We start from the raw sequence: 13,923 nt of genomic DNA, 5'->3' as shown, positions 1-13,923 counted from the left end.
ATTTCTGAAATGTGACAACTCTTCATTTGAGCAAATGAAAATTGATAAACCAGCTTATAATTCTTTTAACAATATATAGTGATCACCTCTAATTTGCTAAACAATAGGGATTAATAGTAAATAAGACTTGCTCACTACTCTCTTGGGGCTTGCATTTTTATGATGTCCTATTCTATACTAGACTTGAAAAATGTGTTAGTGAGAAGACAGGGTGGTGGAGGGGCATATATACAAGCTAGTCTAGACAAAGAGAATATATGTGCAAAATGTGGATACCCAAAACAGCCTTACCTTTGAGAGCTGAAAATAGTTTAGAGGCAAAGGAGGCATATGAGAGAATAGTGGTATTTAAGGATATTTACTATAAAGTTTTAAGACAAAGAGTAATATGATTTGAATTTACAAGTTACAACTTAGAAATAATTCCCTGGATCCAGTAACAAGAATAGATAAAAAAGAAGCAAAACTGGAGAATATCACATTGTTTCAGAGTAGAAGCGTTGAAGTCTTTAATTTTTTTCAGTAACCTCTGCTCTGGTGGGTGATCTAGACTTGGTAAAGAAGGTGTAATGAGAGTATGGAGAATATTTACAGGGTAGATCTCAAGGTTGCACTTCTTCAGTTTTTAGTCTTGACACTCGTTATCAGATTCATGAGTTAAATAACATTTCCATGGATGTGCTTCTAAACATTGATTAGTATATTTTTATACCATTCTTAAAGCATCTAGGCATTGTCTTTCTCATTTTCATATTCCCTTAGTTGTTAACTGGGATACAGCAGTGGTGGTCATTCTATGCTTGTGAGTAATACCGAGAATGGAAATTTGCTGTGGAAGCAGATGCACTAGAAGATAGTGACATGATGTGAAAATTTCATGGAGAATTGATGGGTAGAAAACATGTTATCTATACATATGTAGCTGTATCAGCATCACTCAAAACCTAGTTGAGATCATTCATCTGGCTATAAGTCCTCCGAGTTAGTAGTAGATTGGTAATTTAGAGATGGGATGGTGAGAAGAGCAGCTTTCTACACTGTTATGCTACCTGAGGTCCAAGATCTGTGAAATAAGGCCAATGGAGTATGAGAAAGCAGAGTACCTGAATGACTTGCAAAGAAGTAGATTTAAACGTTTGAAAACAATACAAAGGCTTAAATTTATTAGTTTACTGTTAATCTCCAAAAAAGTGAAATATCACTCTTTCTGTGGAAAATGTAAGATTGGAAATAAAGAACATCATGAGACATTCAGTGGCATTCTCAACAGGCCTATCCTAACCCTGGTTGAAGATTCCTAGTTTGTATACACTAGGAGTGTCTCAGGTTGTGGTGCTGCTGTAACAGAATACAACTGGATGAGTAATTTGTAATGAACAGGAATTTATTTCTTACAGTTCTTACGTTAGAAGGTACCAGACTGAAGGGTCAGCAATTTGTGGGGACCTCCTTGCTACATCATCCCATGGCAGAAGGTGGAAGGGCAAGAGAGAATGAGAGAGAAGAAGAGAGAGCTTTCCTTTTTATTTAAAAAAAAAAAAAAAAAAAAAAAAAAAACCCTCTCCTGAGATAATGGCATTAATCCACTCATGCAGATGGAGCCCTCTTGTTCTAATCAGCTCTCATTAGGCCCTACCTCCCAACACTGTTGCACTAGGGATTGTTTCCAGCACATGATTTTTGGGAGGACACACTTAAATCATAGCAGTTTAGTTATGTCGAGTATAGAACAGTTAAGTGCTGCTTTAAATTTTGTTGGCATTTTGAATCAGATGAAATAATTTCCAGGAAGACCACATATCAAACCAGTGGTAAACAGACGAAACTTCATGGATGGAAGATAAAGTCTATTCTTCTGTGTTACTTCCTATCACCGCCATCAAAATACTTTAAATATGATTAATCACTCTTGGCAGTCTGATGACCACACAAGTCTTAGATGATCAAAGCTAGAAATAGTTGATCACAAAGTATTCAAGCCATAGAATTGTAGTCTTGAAAATTTTTTAAGGTGTAAGCTTTTTCATTCTGTCTGCCAAAATATAGCTGATGGAAAAATCAAAACGACCAATTCAAGGCCCTCACTTAGGTTGGCCTCAGGCACCTTAAATTATGATGGTCCCATAGTTGTATAGTAGGGCTAGGTATGTTTTATATCTCTTCATCAAAAATATTCTGGATCATCACCATTTCTGTTTTATTAACCAGAAAACTTTAGGTGCAATAATTTTCTTAGAAAAATAATTTTTGGTAGCACAAACTTTAAATATCTGGACCTCCATTATAGAATGATTCTCATCTTAGAATTGGAGGCATAAATTCAAATGCAGCAAGAATGATCACATAGGAACAGACTAATAAAATGTTAAGATGCTTGAACATACATGGAGAAAGTAGAGAATTGGGTGAAGAAAAGTTACTTTCTGTGATGTATATAAAGGACAGGACATGAATTATATGGGCTATCTGGAAACTTCAGGAAATAACTATACAAATTCAACGTTTTTGGGTGTTTCCACTCCTGTATCACATCCAAGCAAAATGGCATGGCTTTAAATTTGTCCCCTACATACAACCTATTGAACACATATCTTCCCAGGATCACTTACACGTGTTTTGTAGGACATGCTAGACAGACTAGAATAATGATTATATGAGGTCAAAGGAATAATAATAATAGTATCTCTGTCAGAGAGTTAAATGAGGCAACGCATTTTATAAGGTCTTAGAATAGTGTCCAAGTATGGATAATAAAGACTCAAAATGTTTTTATTGTTTGCTATCATACACATTACATTTTTTAGATTTTAGCTATGATTGGGAATGACTTAGAGTTGCAATGGCCTACTTGGCTTTAAAAAATTCTTCTTGGTTAACGCTTGGAGAATAATGATTTCACTACTTTCACTCAATGTTTATATTGAGAGATAATTCATCTGTCTCTCATGTTTCCACAGATCTTTTCAGCAGAAGCACTGACAGTTTTTGTTTCAGAATTCTTTTATAAGGATTTTCTATAACAGACAGCCTCAAAAGACGATAGAGATAGTGTCTCCTGATTCAGATTTTTTTGCTGTGAAGAAAATGAACATATTTAACCCCAAAATTTGGCTTTCTGGTATAATAAGTATTTTATATTAAAACCCCTTAGAGATCAGCATGCACTGGAAGGGACTTTTCCCCTACGTACCTAAAGATAGGACTGACCTGCCAAGGAGAACAACAGTTTTTACTCTGCCCCACACTGCCCGCACCTGCCATTATCTCATTATCCATTACAGGAAAGAAAACCAAGAATGTAACCATATCTGAAGTGACCCTTTTTCAAGACAATGACTACCTCCAAGGATCATTTAAGGAACACTTAAATTAAAAAAAAAATTAAAAAAACTATTTACATGTCAATTTCTGTTCCCCAGTATAATCATTCTACCTAGTAATCATGTATTGACTCTCAGTAGAGTTCTTCTTCTCCCCCTCCCATAACTTGCCTGACCAGGATTCAAGTCCTCATTCTTTCTGTACCCTCAAGATGGCATATGAGCTTCTGTGCCTCATTGAGAGATTGGGTCTTCATTCTGAAGGCTCTCATGTATACACATTAAATAAATTGGTATGTCTTTTCTCCTATTAGCCTTTCAAAGCCCTTGGCCCCCACAGCTCTCTAATATAAAAAGGGTCATATCTCCAGGGGAAATAATGAACAGGTTTGCTTGCAGCTCTTTCAAAAGATTGGGGCTTACTTGGCTCGGAGTTCCCTGGCCAGCATGCAGATCTACTGCATGCATCGCTTCTATCTGGCCATTTCACATTGCTCCCATGGGATTTAGCAGACAGGGGAAAATGATGCCAACATGCAGTTTATACTGCCTACTGAGCTATGATTAACAGTTTTGTTTTTTGTTGGTGGTGGTAGTTTGTTTGTTTTGTTGTTGTTGTTGTTGTTGTTGTTTGTCTCTGACCCAAGAGTCTCACGTCTTTTGCCAGAAACCATGAAATTCTGACAGGCTTTTTAACTTACAAACAGGAAAAAACCCTGAAATCTTTCAAAGTTCTTGACAAAGTAGTTATTTTTTAGTGGCATAACAGGAAAGATATCTCAGCTAATTTGTGAGAAAATTTTCAAAGTATCTCCAGTTTCAGGGATATGCATAGTTTTAATTCAATTTGTTGTATAAGGACCACATCACTACTATGATATAATTAACTAATTTGTGGCATAACAAGAGGAAAAGGAGAATACAGTTAGATTAAGATATTTTCAAATTCAAAGGGGCCTGCTTATACGGTCTGGATATGAGACCTTCAACAGAGATGCCAATGTAAGAAAATTTTCTCCACGTGAATTTATTATCTCTACCACCCACATGACTGCCCAAGGTTTTATGCTGTACTGTTATCTACCAGATTTTATCTAGAGTATATTCATAGACTGAACCTTTTTCTTTCCACTGCTTAAATTTAATGTTTTCAATTGCCTGGTTCCAGTATGTCCTCATATTCTTTTCCAAACTACATTTTCACTTCTTAGATGAGGTTTTAGAGTTTCAACCATTCAAGTGGCCAACAAAATCTGACTAAATCCATATGTAGTAGCAACCATGTGGTGCTACTATAACTTTAAATAAAAATTATCAAGTGAGTAATGAGAAAATTTTATCTGTTCATTAACTTCTTTTCTTTCTGAGTTGAAGTCTCGCTCTGTCCCCCATGCTAGAGTATAGCGGCACCATCTTGGCTCACTGCAACCTCCACCTCCCCAGTTCAAGCAATTCTCCAACCTCAGCCTCCTGAACAGCTGCAGACTACAGGCACACACCACCATGCCTAGCTAATTTTTGTATTTTTAGTAGAGACAGGGTTTCACCATGTTGGCCAGACTGGTTTTGAACTCCTGACCTCAGGTGGTCCACCCACGTTGGCCTCCCAACGTGCTGGGATTACATGAGTCAGTCACCGTGCCTGGCCAGTTCATTAACTTTTAATGATATTTTAAATTTAGAACTTCCCTAAAATTAGATAGAATTATTGAAATCATATGATCTATGTACTTAAACTATATTTAGAGTAGTCCGCCCATCTGCAGTTTCGCTTTACAGAGTTTCAGTTATTCAAGGCCAACCATAGATGAAAAATATTAAATAAAAAATTCCAGAAATAAAAAATGTGTAAATTTTAAATTATGTGTTTTTCTAAGTAACACAATGAAATCTCATGTGGTTCTGCTCCATCCTGCCTGCAAAGTGAATCATCCCTTTGTCCAGCATATCCATGCTGTATACTCTACCCACCCTTAGTCGCTTACTAGCCACCTCAATTATCAGATCCACTATCTTGGTATCACAGTGCTAATGTTCAAGTAAGCCGTAATTTACTTAATGGCCCCGAAACACAAGAGTAATGATGCTGGCATACTATTATAATTGTTCTATTTAATTATTATTGTTGTTGTTGTTAATCTCATACTGTATCTAATTTATATAGTATTCTTTACCTTAGGTATGTAAGTATAAGAAAAAACATAGTATATATCAGGCTCAGTACTGTCCTAAGTTTCAGGCATCCACTGAGGATTATGAAATATATTCCCCAAGGCTAATGGGAGACTATTTTATAAACAAATTATTAATATGCTAAAAAATATGAATCAGTCTTAGAATCTAAAAACAATAGATTATACAAATTAGATTTGTCTGCCGGGCGCGGTGGCTCACGCCTGTAATCCCAGCACTTTGGGAGGCCGAGGCGGGCGGATCACAAGGTCAGGAGATCGAGACCACGGTGAAACCCCGTCTCTACTAAAAATACAAAAAATTAGCCGGGCGCGGTGGCGGGCGCCTGTAGTCCCAGCTACTCAGGAGGCTGAGGCAGGAGAATGGCGTGAACCCGGGAGGCAGAGCTTGCAGTGAGCCGAGATCGCGCCACTGCACTCCAGCCTGGGCGACAGAGCAAGACTCCGTCTCAAAAAAAAAAAAAAAAAAAAAAAAAAAACAAATTAGATTTGTCCCACTGTTCTCAATGTTGCAATTAAGTATAATTATGTACAGTCATGGAAAATGTACTGATTTTCTAGAGAAACACCAATAAAGAAATTTAAGAATCTGGGGAAAGATGTGGAATAAGTTCATATAATTTAATAGTTCAGTTAATTTAATAATTACATTCATGCAATTACTACTAAGATAAAAGAACTTACTGTTTGTGTTAACTTATGTTGATGACACATTTGTGCCCTTTAATAAACAATTATAAAATCTGTCATATTATGTACACAGTTCATAGAAATAACAAAAGGCTAACAGTGTTGTTTTTTGTTTGTTTGTTTGTTTATTTAAGTCTCCAAAGTCTTTGAATATAAAGAAAATGTAAGCTGTCTGATGTGGTTTGGTTCTGTGTCCCCACCCAAATCTCATATTGAATTGTCATCCTGAGTGTTGGAAGTGGGGCTTGGTGGGAGGTGATTGGGTCATGGGATGGTTTCTAATGGTTTAGCACCATCCCCTTAATGCTGTTTTGTGATAGAGTTCTCAGAATATCTGGTTGTTTGAAAGTATGTAGCGCTTCTCCCTTCACTCTCTCTTCTGCCTTCTCTGGCCGTGTGAAAATGTTCTTGCTTCCCCTTCACCTTCCCCCATGATTGTACGTTTCTGGAGACCTTCCCAGCAGTGTGGAACTGTGAGTTGATTAAACCTCTTTTCTTATAAATTACTCAGTCTTAGTTCCTTATAGCAATGCAAGAATGGACTAATACACTAAGGATTACATTGCAACATTTTATTTACCACATTGAATGCTAATAGTAAACATCTTATTTTTGATATATCATTCTAACTAGAGATGAATTATTTATACATATTTTATTGTGAATATAATGTACACATATTATATATTTATAAATAATTTTTGAAAATTTATTTTCAATTTGTATACAATTTGCTCTTTGTAATATAGTTATGTGAGTTTTGACACATACAGTCATTCATTTACCACCACAGTTAAGATAGAGAATATTTCATTTGTCTATCCATTCACCAACTGAAGAACATTTCTACTTTTCAATGACTATTGTCAGATACAGTAAGTTCCTCTTCAAAGGTTTAATTTCTGACTTCCTTGTTCTTTGTTCTGGAGATCAACTTCCTTGTCCCTTCTCCTAAGCTACCTGCTCTGTAAACAACTTCTCCCGTCAGTCCCAATCTGTAACTCACATCTCTTCCTTATTCGGAAAGGGTCTTCTTTACTCCTGGCTACCCATTCTGTAAACTGTCCCTACCGCTGAAACAGCTCTTCCTCCAAAACTACCCTTCCCACCTTTGCTGCACCCTGACATGCCCAAACATGCCTTGTACTATAATGGACAGCTCTCCCTTCTTGCCTAATTCACCATATTCAATTTTAAATGGTAGCCAATAGGTTCAGTTTAGATTGTGCGGTCCGACTCCAGCCAATGGGGACAAGACACAGAAGCAGGGACTAACAGCATTAGGAATAAAAACCCCTGCCCTCTTTTGTTTGATGTGCTCTCATGGTGGCCAGAAGTGCGAGCAGCACCCTTCCGCAGAAGTAAATTTGCCTTGCTGAGAAATCCTTCATTTGAGTGCTCGTTTTCCTTGCAACTCTGAGCTCTTGTTTCTAACATTATGAATAAGTATGTTATAAATATTAATATATAGGTTATAATGTGAACAAAAGTTTTTATTCTCTTGGGTAAATACATAGGAGTGGGATAGCTGGGTCATAAGACAAGTACATTTAACATTCAAAAAACTTCCAAACTCTTGTATCATTTTGTATTCCCATAGGTAAAGTGCGAGAGTTCCAATACTCCATGTTGTAATGAGCATTCCATATTGTAAGTTAATATTTTTTTGTTTTTGTTTTTGATGTTCTAATATTTGTGTAATGGTATATCATTCTGAGTTTAATTTTTATTTTCTTAATAACTAATAGTTTTGTGCACATTTTCACATGCTTTCTTGAAAACGATATACTTTCTTGATGGAACACCTACTCAAATTTATGGTCCATTTCTCAGGGGATAGAGGTTGTTTAATTTATCACTGTTGTCTTTCAAAGTTTCCTATATATTCTGATATATATCCTTTAGCAGGTATATGATTTGAAAATATTTTCTCCTAATACATGGCTTATCTTTCTTTTTCTTTCACAGTATATTTTATGGAGCAAAATTGTTTATTTTGGTAGGTTTAATTTATCAGATTTTTTCTTTTTTTATTGATTGTGCTTTTGATGTCTTATCCAAGAATTCTTTTTGCCTAACACAATATAACAAAGGCTATCTCATATGTTATTTTTCTAGTTTTATAATTTTAACATTTAGATCTATGTTAATTTCAATATAAGTTGAAAAGTATAGGTTACATTTCATTTTTATTACACATGGACATGCAATTTTTCTGCATAATTTGTTTAAAAAATTACTCTTCTCTCTCCATAATTACCCTTTTTACCTTTATGTTAAAAGTTTACTGTATTAATTTGAGTCTATTTCTGAAAGTTCTATTCCATTTTATAAATCTGTGAATCTATTCATCAATAGCACAATGTCTTGATTGCTATTGCATTTTAAATTTTTTAATCAGGTAGTTTCAATAATTTAACTTTATTCTTACTTGTCAAATGTTTTTGGCTGTTCTGTTTCCTTTGCCTTTCCATATAAATTTTAAAATCAGTCTGTCAATGTTTACAATAAAATCATGCTGAGATTTTGATTAGAATTTCATTGACATCATAACAATATTGAGTATCCAGTTCATGAACACATTAAATCTATTTATTTAGGTATTCATTCTTTGTACTCTTTAATCAATGCTTTGTAGTTTTCAGAATACAGGTTTTACACACATTTTGTTAAATTTATATCTAAATATTTTCTTCATTTTTAGTGGTATTTTAAATGGCAGTTTTTTAAAAATTCCAAAGTTATTGATAGCATATAGAAACAACGTTCACTATTACACATTGATCTTGTGCAATATCTTACTTTGTTTTGTGCTGTTATAAAATAACACCACAGCCTCAGTAATTTGCATTAATAGAAATTTATTGGCTCATAGTTCTGAAGGCTGGGAAGCCGAAGATTGAGGGGTCAGTGCCCAGAAAAAGCCTTCTTGCGGTGTCATCTCATCATGGAAGGGCAAAGACAGAGTGAGAGAGAGCAAAAAGGAACCCAGCTTCTTTTTTAATAAGGAACTCACTCTTGTAATAATAATTGCCCCTTTTGCAATAGTGTCATTAATTTGCTGATGATGACAGAGCCCTCATATTCCAATTACCTCTTAACAGTTCCACCTCTTAATAACGTTACAATGACAAATCAATTTTAACATGAGTTTGGGTGGAGACAAACATCCACACTGTAGCATATAAAATGACATGACTAAACTGACTAATTAATTCTAGGTTTTTTGTAGATTTGGGGATGCAGATTCATTTTATTGGTAGACAAACTTTAGCTAGGACTAATGAATTTCATTTCTTTCTAACTTGGGTAATTTCTGCTGACTTGTCTTCAAGTTTACTGATTTTTTTTTTTTTCTTTGACTGTCAAGTGTTCTGATAAGCCTGTTAAATACATTCTTTATCTCTGTTACTCTGGTCTTCATTTCTAGAATGTACATCTGATTCTTCTATGGTTTCCATCACCCTGATGAAATTATACATCTTATATTTCATGTTGTTCATATTTTTTCAATTCAGCCTTCTATATATTAATCATGCATACTTTGAATTTCCTTTCTAATAATTTCTGATAGTTTGAGTATCAGTGTTATATTTCTCTGTCTTTTAATAGTGTGTTTTTTCTGTCTTTTCTGTATGACTCATAATTTTTTATTTAAAGCCAGACAATTTGCATAGGACAATAGATACTCAGGTAAGTAGTTTTCATGACTAGAAATGGGTATGCCTTGTCTTATTTTAGAATTTTAGTGCATGAATTTGGGTCAATCTAGTCAATAATTGATCAGTGTTGAGGTTTGTCATTGCTATTTTTATTCTCAGTGCACTGTAACTTCAAATTCCTCTAGTGTTATCATCTCTTTAGAGGAGGGGTTGGTTCATAGGGAGGTTTCCTTCAGTATCTATTTTGCCTTCATCCTAAATCATCCTTTTACATTGTACCTAATAAAGGATCTCTCTGTGCTCTTTTAGTTCTTTTAGCAGTATTGCATTTCTACTTGTTATTCAACACTGGTGTTATGGGAGGTGGGGTTAAAGGTATGATGATTCTCTCTTGTACTGATTTAGTCTAAGTTACAGAAAAGTGCTATGCCTCTAAGTCTGGATGGCGTGGCCTTCTCAGAGGTACTGATCCTATCCCAGGGCCAGTTCTGGACCCAATAAATGGTATTCTTACCCTTCCAACACAGAAAAGGTTTTTATTTCTGTTTTTTCTTCCCCCAATCACAAAGTTTTCAGCAATGCCCTAAGGGCATTGACTGCTGTCTCTGCTTCTTTCCCTAGCTTAAGGCTTTTGTAGTGTAGAGGAGGCGTAGTTTTGTGCCTTTGCCCTGGGTAAGGTTTTTTTCCTTTCTCCACCGTGGCTGTTCTCCTCCTTTAGTCCAGTGTTTTGCCAGAATTTTTGATAAATATTTTTGTGAGCATCCAGTGAGGTTATTATTAATAATTATCTAATTTCATTATAAGTCACATATAAAACAGAATGGTCTTAACAGGAATTTCTCAGGGAGATAAATCTTAAACTCAACAGACCCCATATTCCTGGAAAATATGTTATCCATTGAAGCGCAGATGTTATAAGATAAAATTAAACCAGATTATTATGAAATGTTATAACTAGGCCATATGACGTAGGATCCTCCCCACCTCCATTTCCCCCTACACTTTCTGTTATGTGAAATGCCTATGGCTTTTCCTACTACAAAGGACACTGTCATATGTACTGCATTATGATTCAGAATGCACCTTAAAACATTACACAAAGTCATCTTTATTATGGCTCTCAGGAGAAGATTCCCTCTAATCATAGGATCCTGAGCCACAAGTTCATTTTTACTTTAAGGACGTTCTCACTCCAAAAACTAAACATGGTTACACTGCTGTTTGAAAATCTAGAACCAATTTTAGTCAATGTAGAAGATTTTATGCTTTTAAAGTATTGAAGCCCTTACTAACCTAACTTCTAGCTTTATCTAAATCTTCTTATGCAAATATTGTGTATGATTTTACTGTTATTTTATTTTATCTTATTTTTATTGAACATTATACAAGCCACCTGAAATCCTTTCTAGAACAAAAGTATTAAAAATAGATTTATAGTTGATATGAACATGAGAATATCCTGTGGCCTGTACCAGCTCAAAAGATACAGTTGTGTTCTTTACAAACTTTGTGCTCAGCAATCTCACACTGGAAACTTAAAATTGGGTGTGGTGGAACTATGTACATGATAGAAATCAACAAATATAAAAATTAGGTTTTTATTATTTTTTTCTGAAGAAACAGTTACCAGCATAGCCCTAAGAATATCCACATTTACATTTTAAAATAGAAAAATAATTTTTGGAGCTAAACAGTTTCTAATACAATTTTAATGTTTACTTCATAATCATTGAGGTAGGACAAGTACTATACTGGAAAACATAAAAACAATATGACTCTCAGTAGAGTTATGGTGTAGTGTTGAAGCATTAATAAAAGATCATCATTTACACAATTATCTCTAAAATCCTTCATAAATCCAGTAGATACCAATATTTTATTTGGTACACAATTATAAATCGTGATTGTACTCTGATAACAAACTTGGAAGATTATTTTTTCTTGGAATAATTTTATCATAATGCTTCAGTTATAGCCTATTTTGCATCATGTTAACCAGATACCCTTAATAAATTTTCTACCTTGAATATCATTTATTATGCTATTATTGACTTAGGACTAGAAATATTGGCTTTACTAAAAGCCTTAATTTTATTGTCTTAGTGGATCACCTACAGATTGCCTCAATATTAATCTATTTTATAGGCTCAAGAAACTCAACTCCAAAAACTCAAATTTAATAAAAATTATTTGTCTTTTTAATTGTATTTATTATATTTCTCCCCTCCCCAACCACCCACCATCTCATCCTCATGAAGAGGAGTTATCAAAAGTAATTTCAGAACGTGATCTTATCAAATGTAATTCCATAGTGGTTATATTTTTGTTACTTCAACATGGTAGAGTAGCCTCGTATGGATTGCCTTCTACTGCCAATACACTTATTAAAGAAAAAAGCCATTAAATATTCAGCTAAGCTCAAAAGATATGAATGAAAATTTAATTTTCTAGGTTTAAAAACATAACTCACAATAGCTTCTAGAAGCTTAGGGAAAATAATTATCAACATATAATTCTATATTATGAAATGAACATAGCTAAATAAAGATATATTAGAACAAAAATTAAAACAAAACAAACAACAAGACTTTATGACTTTGAGTCTTGCACCAAAAATGCCCTTGTAGGATATTCTGCAGTAAGAAGTATATAGAAAGAAGAAGGGGGTTATCCATCAGAATTGAATTCAGCTGCATGTAAGAGAAATCCCCAAAAAAGGGTGTAATGTTAAACCATAAATTTTATTTTCAGCACATGAGAATAAATTCAGATGTGGGAAGTTCAGAGATTTTCAGAGATTTGCAACTACAAAATATCATCCAAATTCCAGCATTTTTCTATTATCCTCTTTCTCTCTTTTTTCTTTCTCTAACAACTGACTGCCTTCCTTATGCTTTCCAGTTAGCTCTTGTATCTCCAGATATTGCATCCAGATTTTCAGTCAGGAAGAAAGAGGGAAGTTGTGAAGGAGAAGCATCAAATACCAATAAAGTTGTCCCTTTTTATCAGGAAAATGGATTTCCTAGAATCCTTAACAAATACCCTCTGTTTGTATCTCATTGGCCAAAATTACATCATGTGGACAACTCTACTATTCACCATTCTAAGTACAGAGGATAAGAAGAATATTGGATGGACCACATACAAACAGTGCCTGAAAAGGCATGAGAGGCAAATAGCAAAGTTGGACAAACAATTAATAAACATGGATAAATCTGAATACACATAGACTTTTAAAAATAAGATTATTTGGAGGAGAGTTTAAAGTATTACAAAAGATATGTTTAACATCGGAGGCAAGTAAGAATTAAAGTCTTCATTTTTGTGATAACGGTAGGAGCATAAGTTGTGTGTAATTAAATATTGAATTAAACTTTCCCTGTGGTCTTAGGATTAGCACTAAGAATCATAACTAGAAATGCTAGTAGCACATATGACTTCTATTCACACTGGTGAGAACTAGTCACATAGGCACATCTGTAGGCAAAGAGAACAAAGAAAAGCGGTTCCTGACTGGGCAGTCACTGTCCAGCAATAAATCTACCCTATGGAAGATAAGACCTGGTTTTTTGGCAAGACTGGGCTCAAGTGGATCAAGTGTACAGTGGATGTTGGAAGTGTAAAGAAAGAAAGATTTACATCTCACTCACCACCCGTTGGGTACTCTCCTGAGGCAGAAGGCATGTCGGATTAGTGGATAACAGCAACACAAAGCAGAATGGAGGATTTGTGTGTCTGGAGAGAACATGGGAAAATCTTCACCTCAATTCAGTAATGAGTAATAATGAGTAATGAGATTGTGACATGGGATTGCCCACATAGCTTCAATGCCATGCCATTGGTAGCATTACCTACTGATGGAGCCAAATGAGTTTATGTAAATCTGAACAGACCAGTTCTTGGTAAGAGAGTGAGCTCAGAATAATACTGAACACCACTCCAAATAGCCACAGATGACATCTATATCACCATAACATCAGTGGGAAGCCACCATCAGCAGAAAAAATCTAACTGAACCAGAAAAGCAAAGAAATAAAATGCAACCAGTTGCACTAGCAA

Source organism: Theropithecus gelada, chromosome 11 (assembly GCF_003255815.1).
Source record: "Theropithecus gelada isolate Dixy chromosome 11, Tgel_1.0, whole genome shotgun sequence".
Classification (NCBI taxonomy): domain Eukaryota; kingdom Metazoa; phylum Chordata; class Mammalia; order Primates; family Cercopithecidae; genus Theropithecus; species Theropithecus gelada.
Note: the sequence above shows the minus strand (reverse complement) of the source record.